This window comes from Sciurus vulgaris, assembly GCF_902686455.1.
Source record: "Sciurus vulgaris genome assembly, chromosome: 6".
In the NCBI taxonomy this organism is placed as follows: domain Eukaryota; kingdom Metazoa; phylum Chordata; class Mammalia; order Rodentia; family Sciuridae; genus Sciurus; species Sciurus vulgaris.
In genome coordinates, this window is record NC_136466.1 from 72,784,002 (window position 1) to 72,799,233 (window position 15,232).

The 15,232-nt window shown below is 39.0% G+C and overlaps 1 protein-coding gene and 1 pseudogene across 5 annotated transcripts in view; one reads left to right on the plus strand and one right to left on the minus strand.

The window, feature by feature from the left end:
- Nucleotides 1–15,232, plus strand: part of SIL1 (SIL1 nucleotide exchange factor) — a 279,698-nt gene that overhangs the window by 191,274 nt on the left and 73,192 nt on the right. The window lies entirely within an intron of this gene.
- On the minus strand, nt 10,083–12,086 carry LOC306663578 (26S proteasome non-ATPase regulatory subunit 3-like; annotated as a pseudogene). Its single transcript has one exon. The product of its transcript is annotated as a 26S proteasome non-ATPase regulatory subunit 3-like (transcript).

A 15,232-nucleotide genomic window follows, 5' to 3' on the forward strand; every position in this document is an offset into this window, starting at 1 on the left:
ATCAGGGACTCCTGTGTGTGCCTACAGACAACCTTTTTAAGCCTTACCTTACCTGTTTTCTTTGTTAACTGCAACATTAATAGGTGTCCCACATATTTTGTGAAGTGTAAGTTTTTTGTTTTTTTTCTCTTAGGACTAGGCATTGAAACGAGGGCCTTGTGATTCTAAGCAAGTGTTCTACCATTGAGCTGTATCTCCAGACTCTTATTTTATTTTGAGATCTCACAAAGATGTCCAGCCTGGCCTCAAACTTGCAATCTTCCTACCTCATCCTCCAAAATAGCTGGGATACAGGCGTACACTAATGCACTGAGCTCATTTCATAAAGTCAAACATCAAATAAGTCTTATGAAATGATTATAATGCACCTGTTCATAATAAGGTGGTATCAACAGCATCATCACCCTTATCACGGCATGTCCTTTTATGCAATGAGATTTCCTGTAAGGAAATTCTTGTTTCATTTCTTTCCACAATATAAACCTTTATTCTCATTTTCTCTGATTTTGTTACAGAGTTTATGTTCTACTACATCTCTTGGTGTTAATCTTGCAGCTTTGTGATGATGTTTATCTGCCTACCTGGGTTAATTGCTTAATAAAATTTCCATACACTTTTCTGTGGTTGAAGAGGCCTCTTCCCTGATGTTAAACATAAGCAATTATTCCAAGATCAGAAAGAGGGAGTTGATAGAAATGTAATTGACATGGCCACTGAAATAAAATTTCTTCCTTTATTTAAGTACTACACCCAATTACTGGTCACACATACTTTTTTGTGGGGGGGTGGGAGGAGTACTGTGGATTGAATCCAGTAACACTTCAGCACTGAACTACATCTCTCACCCTTTTTAAATTTTTTATTTTGAGATAGAATCTCGCTAAGTTGTTAAGGCTGCCTTGAGTTTGTGATCCTCCTGCCTTAGCCTCCTGAGTTGCTGAAATTACAGGTGTGCACCACATGCCCAGCACACACATATTCATTTTTTGCTATTTATTGCCCAGTGTAAGGCAGGCAAGATATGCAGGGATAAGTGTGTGATGCTTTTATCAGATTCATCTTTTCTTCACTTCTCCCTCCCTCCCTTTCTTCCTAAAACCTTCTTTTTCCTTCTTCAAAGGAAATAACTTCAATAAGTTATTTTCATTGGCTTTTCTGGTGACCCGATTTCATATCATGATGGTACCTATGTCTGTCTGTCTGCAGTCTGAACCATGGAGTCTCTGGAATCAGACAAGTCCTTTGCGTTTCTGTGTAAGGGAAATTTCAGAAAGGCCTTGTGAATTGCAGAAGCCATGCACCTCTCTGTACTTGTTTTTGATTTTACTTCCCAGCAAACCGACTGCCTGCTTTTGCTTTCCTCTTATCTCCCTGTATATATTGCATTTACCAAAGTTAACTCTCAAGAAACTAGTGTGCCTGCTCCAGGTAGTACTGGTTTTGCCATTCTCATATCCCTGTGTCAGTCACTTTTGGTGTGTTTCATCCATCTTTAATAATCCACATTCACATCTGCACATGTGTGAAATTATGAAATTATATTACCTTACAAGGGGTCATGTATGTAATGCTTTTATTTGAATTGTCTACAGTGTGCCAATGTCATGGAACTAAACCCAGTATAAAAAGGGATGTGGAATGTACATGTGTCATCAGTCATGGACAGATTATGTTCTGTAATCATGGCTCTGTGGGGCAGTATTCGTTCTAACCTCTCCTTGGAACCTTCTTGGCAGATTTTGGGTTATATACATCCCTTGATAGAAAAAATGCAGTGACGGCTAGGGTTGTAGCTCAGTGGTAGAGTGCTTGCCTAGCATACGAGAGGCACTGGGTTTGATTCTTAGCACTGCAAATAAATAAAATAAAGGTCCATTGACAACTAAAAAAATATTTAAAAAAAAAAAAACATCTCCCCACAACCCTGCACCCACTAAGCCCATGCTTTGTTGCTTCTCTAGTTCCTCAGTTGCACTCTTCCTATTGAATTTTACAAATTAATTTGTAACCATTTGGCACTGTTGTATCACTATGTCCCATGTTCATCTGTTGGCCTTCAATTTGTAGGTTTTTTTTTGTTTTTTTCGGCCCTCAATGAATTTCATTGCTCGTCTGCATCTTCTTCTTTCCTTATTGGTGACTTTTGTGGGCTTGCTGGGGACCAACATTCTCAATCTACTGAACCTTTACTTTTACTTCTGATATCTATTAGATACCTTGAAGTTCATTTCCTATTTTCCCGAGCATCTCATATTCTCTGGCCACCTCCATTATCTCTTTACATCTTCATGTCTCCTGTTGAACATGCTTGTTGTCCTTATTTTGACCTCCAGCTTCTGCATGCCTTCCCATTTTCCCCATCACTATATGTGTTCTTCACTCTTTTCTCTGTCTCGGCTCCATCCACTTAATCCAGTATACTCACATTACCTATTCACTGACCTGTCCCACCATCAACTTGTCCTACCTACCAGCCCACTATTTTCCTTTCCTTTATTTCTAAACTTGAAAGAGTAAACAAAAAGGAATATAAACGATTACACATGTGCATTTTGTTAACGTCCTTGAAACCACTGTTCACAATCCCGTTTCTGTCTCTACATCTCTGAAAATTTTCAAGAGCACTTCAGTATCATTGTCATCTATGTAATAGTCAACATGTTGGCCACTGTTTTTCCTTGGAAACTGTACTTCTTGACTGCCATGGCATTATAATTCCTTGTTTTGGGGGTGTCAGTAATTAATTACTGTCCTTTCTTTTTATGATAACATCATCCTCTTACTATTTTCTAATTGTAACTCTCAACAAGATTCTTCTAGCTTTGTTCTCCTTTCATTTTTTTCCCCTAATGGTCCTGTCTATTCCTGTGGTTTTAAATCCTACCTCATTGTGGATGACTCCAATGTCTACATTTAAGTCCAGCCTTTCTCAGAGGTCTCATCCTACATTTCTATCATACTGTCTAATTGTACCTCAAACTCAAGGAAGAGAAAATGGAATTCATTATTGTCTTTCTCACAAACTAGAGTTTTCCTCCCACATTCTCTTTTTATCTATTCTTGGCACTGTGATTATTGTCATTACCCAAGCTTGAAACTTTTGAATGATATTTGAGTCTTCGTTCTTCTTTCACTCTCATTAAGTGGTTGAACGAATCCTGTGGATTTTTATTTCCACTATTTTTATCTGTGAAACCATTCCACATTTTTCTTCTACTTTAAAGAACCTCAATGTGAGCACAACCACCTATTCAAGGAGAGGGTTCTCTCCCCAGTGCTAGAGAATGAGCCATGAATAGTCTAAACCAAGTTCTGCAATCTCATTTTCTGTGGATGTGGATTGATGTAGAGATGGGCATGTGACCCAGTTCTGATCAATGAGACATAGAGAGGTATTTGCCAGGAAGCTTCTAGGAAGGATTTTTCCCTTATGTGAGAAGGAAGATGGTAAGAAGACCTTGTTCTCTTCTTCCTGCCTTGATTGCAGTTATCTTAGAGTCACAGCAGCTGCCTTGGACCAATGAGGTGAGAAGCACAAGGACTAAAAGCCTACATGCTGAGGAGGATAGTAGAGGGGAAAGACAGAAGGAGGCTGTAGTTTAGTCACTGTAGTGATTTTGGAATCATCTACTTGGAAATTTTCTTGAGAGAGGTAATTCAATGTCTTTGTTTCTTAAAATCCACTGTGTCATTATTTTGTTACTTGCAACTGAACAAATATTGATATTGATAAAATTCTCAAAATCCAGCTGGGCATTGTGGCATGTACTTAAAATTCCAGTGACTCTTGAGGCTGAGATGATTGCAAATTCAAAGCCAGCCTCAGCAACTTAAGAAGACCTGTCTCAAGATAAAAAGGGGCAGGGACATATCTCATTGGTAGAGTGCCCCCTGGTTCAATCCCCAGTACAAAAAAGAAAAGTCTACAGTTCCTCCAAGATCTTTTAAAGATCTTAAATTCCCCTTCCTCATAGCACACATCTCAATTTGTAATTATGTATTTGTCTGATTATCTGTTTTGTTTGTCATTTTTTGTTTTGTTTTTGTTTTTTGGTCCTGGGATTGAATCAAAGGGCACTTTACCACTGCTGAGCTAGTCCCCAGTCCTTTTTATCTAAATTGCTGAAGCCGGACTTGAATTTGTAATCCTCCTGCCTCAGCCTCCTGAGTTGCATATGCTACCACAACCAGCTGATTACCTGTTTACTGTTAATATCCTTTATTAGATAGGACTAGTAGGGGTTAGGATTCCTTTTCTATCTTCATCTTGCTGTCTCCCTAGTACATAGCATGATGCCTAGCATTCATTAGATTCTCAGGAAATAATTATTGAACGAACAAATAGAGAAACAAAGAAAACAAACTGATACCTAGGAAATGAATTGTTTCTCAGATAATGAATAGAACCTGAGAGTGCTGCTTTTATTATTAATGGTATAATAGTATATGATTCAGATACTGTACCTTGACCCTTGAAAATCTAAGACCATGGAAAACGAGTGTATTAACCCTGTTGGAGGAAGGCCCAGAAAATATAAGGTTAGAGAATGGGATGATATCAGACATTGGAGATGCCAGCATTTAAATGAAAGTGTAAATGTGACCTCCTTGGACTAGTCTGACCTCTTGTCTCCAGTTGCTAATTTTCCCACACTCCTCCAGTGACAAGGGAGGTGCGCAAATCTTTTGTATCTGATAAACTGATTAACATAATAACCAAGATTTGCTCAGGCAGTTTGAATAACTGTATCTCTTAAACTGCATTCAAAGTCTGATTACTTTTTTAAGGTGGCAATTAATGACGAATGGAAAATGAGCTCTAAGCCTGACCAGCTGCCCTGAGTACTACAGAAATCAAGACTTCATTCTGGGGAGGGAGGCACCACTTTGTTTAATGAACTTGTCCTTTCAGCATTTCTTTTGAATTAGTTTCTGTGATGTGCCCCGGCCTCCTCCACATCCTCTTTGTGACTATCTTCAGACTTTTTCGTTGTTGACTGCCTCCTTTCTCATTTCTTCCCTGCATAGTTCCAACCCACAAGTTCTTTTCTTTATCTTTAACTTTATTAGCATTTGTTGTTTGACTCATTTACTGACTGTAATATGTCAACTTCTCAGTTGTATGCCAGTTCTCCTATCTGTTTCCTCAGTAAAATTGAAAGAGAGTGAGAACTGGTACCCAAGTCCATGATACCCATAGCTCCTTACAGAGAATAAATTTCATGAGATTGTTTAGAGCATAAGTGGTCTAACACAAAAATTGAAATTACCAATAATCGGTAGGAGAAAGGAAGAAACCAAGAGCAGGCAGACTTTTTATCTTCTATAATTGATTTTTGTTTGATTTTTCTTTCTGTATTAATTTTATAATTAAAACTTAATAGTAAGAAACAAAACAAAGCAAAACAAAAGTAGGAGGCTTCTATATCTAACAATGGCTGTTTTCATTTCCTGAGAAAAACTCCTGGTTCAAAACACCTGACGCCAGTGTGGTGGTATACTTCTGAAATCCCAGGTATTTGGGAGACTGAGGCAAGAGGATTCCAAGTTTGAGGCTAGCCTGGGCAAATTAGCAAGACCCTGTCTCAAAATAAAAATGTAAAAATGTCTGGGTATGTAGTTTAGTGGTGGAGCACCCTAGAATTCAATCCCCAATACCATGGGGGGGGGAATCAAAATACCTGAAAATGCTGAATTAAATATTTACACATTTCCTTAAATGCTCAATTCAGCAGACAGGTAGCTGTAGGACCTTTGCTTGCATAGGTGCGGGGGAAATTAATAACCTCATATTCTTTTGTGTGTGGGCGGTGTAAGGGGGATTGAATTCACAGGTACTGTACCACTAACCTAAATCCCCAGCCCTTTTTATCTTGTATTTTGAGATAGGGGCTTGCTAAGATACTCACACTAGTCTCAAACTTGTGATCTTCCTGCCTCGGCCTCCTCAGTTGCTAGGATTATAGTCGTGTGCCACCACACCCAGCAATAACATCATGTTCTTTATGTATCCCTGGAAGAGAGTGAAAAAAATACTGAAGTCACATAAAACTCAAATTCTAAGAGATACAGAACACTGAAACTGATAGCTGTCCTGGGAACATTTGTCATTATCTAGTGGTCCAGAACTTTTGGTTTTAATGTGCTTCAGAATTTGGGGTGCAGTCTGGGTTCAATCCTCAATATTGTGAAAAAGATAATGGACAGGAAACAAAGTTTAGGACCTATGAAGTAACAATTACAAACATGAAAATCCACACAAAAGGAGTTATTAAGGCAAGTTAACTTTGAATGCAAGGGAGAAAAACTTCCCTCAAATCCTTTACCCAAGCCAGCTCTACAATGCCATTTGGGCTGGAAATCATACTCCTTTTGTAATCTGAAAATATCTAAACTGAGAATTTACTGAAAATGATCTCAACAAATAATAAACTGGAAAAAATTATTGCAAATTATATCACAAACATAGCATTAATAATATATATCCTTTTTCTAAAATAGAGAATAAACACACTTAACAATCCTGTTGAGAAATAGGCTAGATATACACAGTTCACAGAATGAAAGAAATGCAGATGGCTTAACCATATAAAAGAATGTTCAGCCTTACTCACAAAAAGAGAAAGATCAACCAAAACTACACTGAGATACTATTTCTCACCTGTCACACTGGCATGAGTCCAAAAGTTAACAGCATATTCTAGTGGTAAAGCTGTAGGGAAATAGGCTGTCATACATTGCTCATGAATCTGTAAAACGTCATAACCCTGTGGAAGGAAATCTGGTGATATCCAGGAAAACTGCATATGTGTTTACCCTTTGAAAAAGTATTCCCACTTTTAAGATTTTACTTCAGAAGTAAATTTGTGAAAATACAAAAGGACATGTATGCCCAAGGTTACTCAATACAGAATAACAAAAAATAGGAACTAACCCAAATATCCATCAGTAGGGAAGTGATTGAATGAATTATATAATTTGTTCCACAGAGTACTATACAGTTATTAAAAAGATCGAAAAATATTTCTGTATAACAAGGAATATTGCTTTTGTGATATATTCTCAGATATACTGTTAAAGGAAGTAAAGTATGAATAAATGCTAGGAATTGGGTGTATATGCTTATTTTTTTCCTTTATTTTTGCCTTTTTTATGTGCTTTTATTTTAAAAATACTTGAAAAGAAAAAAGTTACTTCTGTGAGAGGAACTTTGCAATACTGCAAAAATTTTACATAATTTAAAAACAAAACTAAAACATTAATTCATAAAAATCTGAAGCAAAATAAAACAGTTCAATCTGTGGCATAATCACATAGGAAGGACTTAGTTTATCTCATTTAAAACCCCAGTATTTAGACTCTGCATTCCTATGTGGGTGTAGCCTGAGAACAAAACACTTGTAAACCTTTCTGAAACTTTTTGTTCCTGATAGCGTTGGTACTATGCTGAGAATTTTGCATGTGTTGAGGGCTCATCTGTGTTATCGGTAATGACAGGATCTAAGGAAATTGTCTAACTTGAGTTTCAGAAAAACAGAATGTGGGAAAAGCTATATTTAAAGAGATTTAGCTGATATTTTTCTAAGATTTTACAAAAGACATGAATTTTGATTCAGAAGGTCCACTGAATCCCAAATAGAATAAGAGGAAATTCATTTCTAGTGCTATAGCAGAAGTAGAGAATGGTAGGGTTATAAAAACAGAAGTCAGATTTGCTACAAAATACCAGGATATCAAAAAAAGGGGGGAAAATGCTTTTAGTATTCTTAGCTTAGTTGTTTGTCCTGAAAACTAGGTTCTGATCTAGTTTTAGATATTAGTTCTAGACAGTAGTTCCTCAGTAGTTCCTTTGCCTATGATGTTTCTTTCTTGGTTCCTTCTGCATCTCTGACATCTGGATTCAAAGAAGAGTACACTCTACTTTCCTAAGTTGAAGATACTTCTAGTCTGCCAGGTTTCTCATTAAGTGCCTGTTCATAAGCTGAGATTATTGGAAAGAGAATAATTCATCTCTTTCAGGAAAGATAATAGGGGAACTTCTTACTCTCTCACCTCCTATGAGAACTCAGTTTCTCTCTCTTGCTCTCTTTTTACTTTTAGGGTTCTAAATGGTTTTATAGAGAATATACTTGTTGTACATTTAAGTGATTTAGTAGCGATTGACTTCTGGTGAAAATTATTATTATTTTTTAAATTAAAAGCTCAGAGTAGGCATGGTCATTCTCACCTGAAATCCTGGAAACTCAAGAGGCTGAGGGAGGAGGATCACAAGTTTGGGCAACTTAGCAAGATCCTTTCTCAAAATAAAATTTAAAATGCTGGGGTGGGGATGTGTATCTCAGTGGTAAAGTGCCCTGGGATTCAATCCCTGGTACCACAAAAATAAATGAGCAAATGAACAAATAAAAATTTTAAAATAAAGGCTCTAGAAATGGTCTTAAAGGTACACAGTAAGTAAGGAAACGTATGCTCTGGGAAATCCATTAATTTTGGTATAAAAGGGGAGAGTCTTTTTTGTTTGTTGCAAGATGCTTCCTTACTTCTCATTTCCAGCTTAGTGCATTAGAGAGTCTACCTCAATGTGCTATTGCCAAAACACAGGGCTCCCTGTCCCTGCAGCTCCCAGTTGTAGAGCTTTCTTCCCAGAAGAAGCAGAAGTTTAGCTTTTCTTGTCCTGTTGTTAGCTACCTGTTGCTAAGAGGAAGTCCCAGGTGAGTACATTTGAGAATTTGGGGGTAAGTGTGTTTCTTCTTCAGCCCATCCCCCACCTTGGGTGTGGTACACTGAGAGTACTAGGCTTACCATGCTTAGAGAAGTTGAGAGGTCCTTTGGCTGCTGTCCCCCAACCCAATGGTGTCACTCAAAGAGAAGCTCATGTTTTTTCCCGTCCTTGGCTTCGGGGTTCTAACTCAGAAGTTTGCCTGGGGGAGAAATAGGCCATAAAGCACCTCCTAATCCCTTCCAAAAGGAACAGAGTTCATTTGTAATAGACCAGGCAGAAGTTCAAATCTAGGATACTCTCAAGAATAGCAGAAATTATGGTGAAAGGTAACTTGGAGGAAATTCATGGATTTATCTTCAGCATTGACTATATGGTTGGCTGGTGTGCATCAGGGAACCAGGGCATAAGCCAGTCGGGAGGAGCCCTCCTAGGATAAGAACAAATGTCAAACAAGAATCTCAGAAACTATTCCTTCAACAGAGATCAAGTTAATCTTCATAGTTTGTGGAGTAATTCGCTCCAGAGCGTTGTTGCAAACGATGTGTTTTAGGGGTTAACCTTCTGTATTACATATATTTTTTCCAAGTCTGTATTCAAACTTATGATATCTTTCTCTTTGGACATTAAAAATGTTTATTTAAAGAAATTGATAATTTATTATTTCATGGTTTCTATTTTTCATGACATTTAAGTAAAAGCCTTCTCTGCACTAAGAGTATATATATTTTTTCATATTATTTCAAAAATATGAAATATTTATACATGAAGAAGAGTTCAGAAACTCTTATGCTTACCACATAGGTTCAATAAACTTAAATTTACTGTATGTACTTCAGATTTTTAAAAGAAATAATAGATATTAGCCAGATGCGGTAATATCTGTAATCCCAGGGGCTCAGGACGCTGAGGCGGGAGGATTGAGAGTTCAGTGCTAGCCTCAGCAACTAAGGGAGGCACTAAGCAACTCAGTGAGACCCTATCTCCCAATAAAATACAAAATAGGTCTGGGAATGTGTTTCAGTGGTCAAGTGCTCCAGAGTTCAATCCCTGGTACCAAAAAAATAAAGTTGGGTGGGGTTGTGGTTCAGTGATAGATGCTTGGCTAGCACATGTGAGGCACTGGGTTCAAGCCTCAGCCCCACATATAAATAAATAATATATTGTGTCCATCTACAACTCCAAAAAATATATTTTTAAAAAGATGTAGTTGAAAATACTTCCATAATCTTTTCTAATTCTATTTTCTTCTCTCCCAGAGATAATCACTGTTACAAATTTGGTGTGTTTCAAGTCTGTTTTTTATAGTTTTGTCATATTTAGCTCTCCTTATCTATGTGTATTTTTTTTTTTTTTTTGGAGAACTTTTTATTGTTTTAAAAATCATAATTGAAGTTTCAAAAAACATACAACCCAACACATGTTCCAACTCCAGGCCTAACTGTCTAGAAAAGAGCATGGGGCTGTCCCTCCCCTCCTATTGCCCACACCACTAGCCAGGACCCTGCCCTGGGGAGACTGCTTGCCTGCCCTCCTCCCCACTGTGTACTAAGTCACCACTGGAGAGGGGCCTGGGGTGAGGCAGGGGTGGCTGGCTCCCAGCACCCCTCACCCCCTGCACATATGCAGCCTGTGAGCTGTGTATGGGAAAAGAGGGCCAGTTCCCTGGGCAGGGGACCCCCTAGGGGAAAAGATAAAGAGCCAGTCCCCACTTGCCCCCCCACCCTGTCCCCCACTCAAGGGAAACTGTCGTCATCATCTTCTGCCATCTCTTTGGCAAACTCCAAGTCCTGCTGCTCTCGCTCACGCCCCTCCTCTGCAGACTCCAAATCCTTGTTGTATGATTTGGGAGGAAACCGCATGGCCTTGACAGACATGTTGTGGATGCCCAGGCAGAAGGAGATGCGCTGGTGGAAGGCCAGTTGGGGTTCCCGGGTTGAGTAGATATCAGTCATCTCCTTTGACTGAACGTAGCCCTTCTCATGGTTGATGCTGGCCTCAATGACACCATCCCGGATGGCCTTGGCAACAATAAACTGCGTCTTCTGGGCTATCCAGCTGCAGCTTCTGGGCGATGTCGGCCAGGGAGATGCGGGAGTAGGAGAGGCTGATCATGCGCACACCTGTCTTTTAATCACATTGTGTCGCAGTCGGATGATTAGGGTGGAGGTCCCATCTGCTTGGAATTTCTCCCCAAACTGATCCAGGACCTGGTTGAACTTGGCTAGATTTCCTGCCCTGACAGCATCTGTTTGAAGCCGACAGCTGTGTGCTGAGGGGCCTTGCGAAGGCATTGGTCATTGTTCTCCGGGCCTCTGAGTACTCCAGCTGAATGGCTTTGATTCGCCCTGTGTAGTAGAGGTACCTGGCCCACTCATTGTTGTTGGCCTGCTCAGGGAATACGGACTTGGACACCAGCTTTTCAGCCTGGTCGTACAAGCTGTAGTGTAGGTAATTCCGTAGCAGGAGGTTCAGCAGGGTGGCCTGCCCATCTGCATCGTGCCGGAGGGTGGCTGTCCAGAGTCGGGCATGCAAGAAGCTGCGCACCACGTGCAGCTTGTCCAGGAACTCATAGACCCGGGCGTGATAATAGTAACACTTTGCAGCCACAAGGTCCAGGGCCCGGCGGTTCTGAGTACTGATCTTCTGCATGAGGTCATCAGAGATTTTCTGTGCCTCTTTGTAGCGCTTGCTGTTATCAGGAAGATGACCATGAGGAGCTGGAGATAGGCTTCTACTTCAGGCAGGAGAGGGGCTGATGCAGCTTTTTCTGTGCGGGGACGGAACTGTAAATCAGCTTCTGTGTCCATGGGCTCTTCTAGGAAGGATAGTAAGAAGTCTCGAGTGGCATTATTAGAGGTGAAGAAGCCATGTACAGCCTTATACAGAACATAGTGGTTGAGGCGGCGTGACGTGGCATCCTCAGGGCCCTCAGAACAAATCTTGGCTCCTTGCCTGAAACAGCCTTCTCCAGCTGTTTCACGTGCTCTTTGATGTCCTCCAAGGTGACGGTGTCCAGCTCTCGCTGGGAGTGTTCAGCCGCTGTCGCCGCGGTCTTGCCATCTGCCTCCACGGCTGACCCGCTACCCGCCGCTGCCTCCTCTTTCATCTCCACATCCTGGGGGGCCGGGGGCGGTGGTGGTTCTTGTTCCCCTCCGCCCGGCGGCGGCTTTGCCTGGTCCGCGCCGCGGCCGCGCCGAGCCCTCCTGCTTCATGGCGCCCGGGGTCGGGGCCTAGTCTGGGGACCGAGGCCGGAGCCTCCTGTGAATCCTGGTACCAGGAACCAGGAACCCAGCCGGGCCTGCACACAAGCGCGGGCTCGCGTTGGGCCGCACGATGACGGAGCAGCTGCAAACCCCTTTCCGGCGCTAGGTCTTCTCTATGTGTATTTTTTAAAATATTTTTTATTTGTTGTTGGACACAATGCCTTTATTTTATTTATTTTTTGTGGTACTGAGGATCAAACCCAGTGCCCTCACATGTGCTAGGCAAGCTCATTACCACTGAGCTCCAGCCCCAGTCCTCTGTGTATGTTATATATAGAAATTGTTTTGGTAGCTTTCCATTTTATTAACAGTAGCTCTGGATACAGCTTTTATGTGCATCCCATTGTTTGAATAGGCCAAATGTATTCCTTTATTAATGGACATTTAGGTTGTGGCCAGTTTTTGGCTTTTACACTAAATGTTGTAGTAAATATCCTTGTGCATGATTCTTTGGGTATATATACAAGCATTTCTCTAGGGTATATGCCTTAAAGTAGAATTGCTAGGTAATAAACTATGTACATTTTCAACACAAGTACATAATGCCAAATTGTTTTCCAAGTGTTTGCTGGTGGAAATAAACTTATACTGTATTTAAGAGGTTCAGTTTCCTCACATTCTGTTCAATCCTTTGTATTATTAGAGTTTGTAGTTTCTGCAGATCTGATGGATATGATGTGGTATCCCATTCTTCTTTTGAATTTACTCTTCAATGTCTGCTGCAGACATTGTGTTTTATTTCCTGCATAATTGGAATCAGTATGCATACAGCTCATAGAATTCTTGTGCTCTTTCCCTGTCCCCTGCCCTTTTGAGTTGAGTACCTTTTTGTATGTTTTCATGCCATCAGGGCTACCTCCTTTAAAAATGTTCTCATTTTTGGGGCTGGGAGATAGCTCAGTTGGTAGAGTGCTTGCCTTGCATGCACAAGGCCCTGGGTTCAATCCCCAGAACGGCAAAAAAAAAAAAAAAAAAAAAAAAAAGTTCTCATTTTTGGCAGTTCTTCCACTGAGTGTTTTATTTTTTATTGAGTATATATTATATGTAATCTGGGTGCATATATATATTCATACATATGTATATAGTCTGGATACTAACTTTTTGTCAGTTATGTACATAGCAAATATTTTCCATTATATGGCTAGTCATTTAACACTGCCTGTTTTGAGTTGGGGATGTAGCTCAGTAGTACAACACTTGTCTAGCCGGTATAATACCCTGGGTTTCATCCCCAGCACTGGGGAAGAAAAGCAAAATAAACTAACAAACCAGAAAATTCAACCTACTGCTTGTTTTGCCTTTTGTCACATAAAGTAATTTTATAAAATAAAAAATTCCAATATTTTCTTAAAAGTTTATATTTTTTATGTTTTCAGAAATCCTTCCTTACCTGAGATATAAAGATATTAACCTATCTTCTTAACTTCTAAGAGTATAAACTTTGACACATTTTTATTCTAAAAAATTTTTTTGTATGCTGGGAGATACAGATTCTGGTTTTTATGGTGTGGCTAACAGGTGTCCTGGAATCATGTAGCAAGTAGTCTGTCTTTTTCCCAGTGAATTTTAATGGTTGCTCTACCATAGATGGGGTTCCTTTGTTTGTCTTGATTTGTATCCTGATCTTCTCATCTCTTTCTGCCCTTACACCAGTCTCATATTTTACTGTTACTGTAGCTTCGGTCATGGATACTTCAGCCCTTTACTCTTCTATGTGGATTTTAGGCTCTCTGTAAAGATCAGTAAAAACTATGTGGTATTTTAATTAGAATATAGTAGATTTAAAGATTAATGTGTGAGAATTAACAAATTTATAAAATGGTGTTCCCATGCCTGAACATGATATGTTTTTGCACTTAGATGTTTCAAAATCTTTTAATGAAACTCCATAATTTTTTTCTGTGTAGGTATTGAATCTCTTTTGATGTGCCTAAATACCTTATAGTATTTGTTATTATAAATAAAATAATTTGGGGAGGAAAGAGGAGGGATGGGAATGGGAAAGATGGTAGAATGAATCAGACATAACTTTTCCTGTATTCATTTATGAATACACAATCAGTGTAACTCCACATCATGTACAACCACAAGAATGGGAAGTTATACCCCATGTATGAATGATATGTCAAAATACATTATACTGTCATCTATAATTAAAAAGAGCAAGTAAAATAAAATAAAAAAACAAAAAACTAAAATATCAAGTTTTCATTTTCTAATTGGTTGATTGTGATGTATGATTTTATAGGTAATTAATTTGCTGAAGTCTTACTAATTCTAATAGCTTATCTATGTTTTTGCTTGTTTGTTCTTTGTAGACCATCATACCATCTAAAAATAAAAATGATTTTTCTTTCCAATATTTATCCCTCATTTCTTCTTCTTTTCTTATTGAATAGTCTAGCATCTTAAATACAATGTTTATTAAAGTACTAATAGCATCCTTTTATTTAAAGGGAATGACTAATATTCTATTACATGTGATATTTATTATAGACTTTTAATAGAGTAAAAGCATCTTCTATTAGTTTGCTGATTTTTTTTTTTAGAAAATCATGAATTTGAATTACATTTGGTTAATCTTTCATATCTATACATAGTCTTATATCTTAAGGTGATAATATGATTTTGCCTCTATTAATTTCCTCCTGTGATTAATTAGAAGATTTTCTAATTTTCTCTTGGACTGTGATGTGTCATTATCTTTAATGTTTTGTTGGATTTAGTTTGCTAGAATTTTTATTTATTTTTAAATTTTAATTAAAAATCATAAATTTACATAGGGCAATATTGTTTGTTTCATTCTGTTATTTTTTTCCCTTTCCCCCACCCCTCCCACCCCTTTTACCTCTATACAGTCCTTCATTCCTCCATTCTTACCTCCCTCCTTATCCCTAACCCTAAACCTAACCCCAATCCTAATGCTAACCCCTCATAACCCCCCTTATATGTCCTCATCCGCTTATCAGCGAGATCATTCGTCCTTTAGTTTTTTGAGATTGGCTTATCTCACTTAGCATGATATCCTCCAATTTCATCCATTTGCCTGCAAATGCTATAACTTTATCATTCTTCATGGCAGAGTAATATTCTATTGTATATATATGCCACAGTTTCTTTATCCATTCATCAACTGAAGGGCATCTAGGTTGGTTCCACAATCTGGCTATAGTGAATTGAGCAGCTATGAACATTGACGTGGCTGTATCTCTGTAGTATGCTGATTTTAAGTCGTTTGGGTATAGGC